Genomic DNA, 503 nt, shown 5'->3' with positions numbered 1-503 from the left:
ACTCCTTCCCTCTCTATTGGTATTTTGAGCTACTACATCCATAACTATAGGTCAAGTTCATCAAATTATAGCAATTTACACTCATTTCCTTTATCAAAAAAAAAAAATTGTTTTTAATCTTCCGTTAGTCGAGTTCTGAATATCAAGTCATCGAGGCTAGGTCAAATGGCTACTATCTGCAAGTTTGGGCATTCTTGCAGTAAGGTGCATCTCACCTTACTTCATATCAGCTGGATGCTTCACTCTCAGCTGTAGCCCTCCCTGATTATGTCTTTGCCCATGAGTCTCACCATACTTCAGAACTTCAGACCAACCAGCCCTTCTTCTCTCTCTCATCTCCAGGTCAACAGGAGTCTCTAGAACATGGTTGAACTCAGTCCATTTCTTCATTGCTGCCTTTCCCCCCTTCTACTCAGCAGTTCACCAATGTGGTCTCCAACAAGCTTACATGCCTGCTTATGTATTTTCTTTGAGTTTCAGTCTTGGAGGGGAGTTTGTCCTGA

Source organism: Chrysochloris asiatica, unplaced genomic scaffold (assembly GCF_000296735.1).
Source record: "Chrysochloris asiatica unplaced genomic scaffold, ChrAsi1.0 scaffold00388, whole genome shotgun sequence".
Taxonomy (NCBI): Eukaryota; Metazoa; Chordata; class Mammalia; order Afrosoricida; family Chrysochloridae; genus Chrysochloris; species Chrysochloris asiatica.
The sequence above is the reverse complement of the archived record's forward strand: the minus strand, read 5'-3'. Positions refer to the sequence as shown.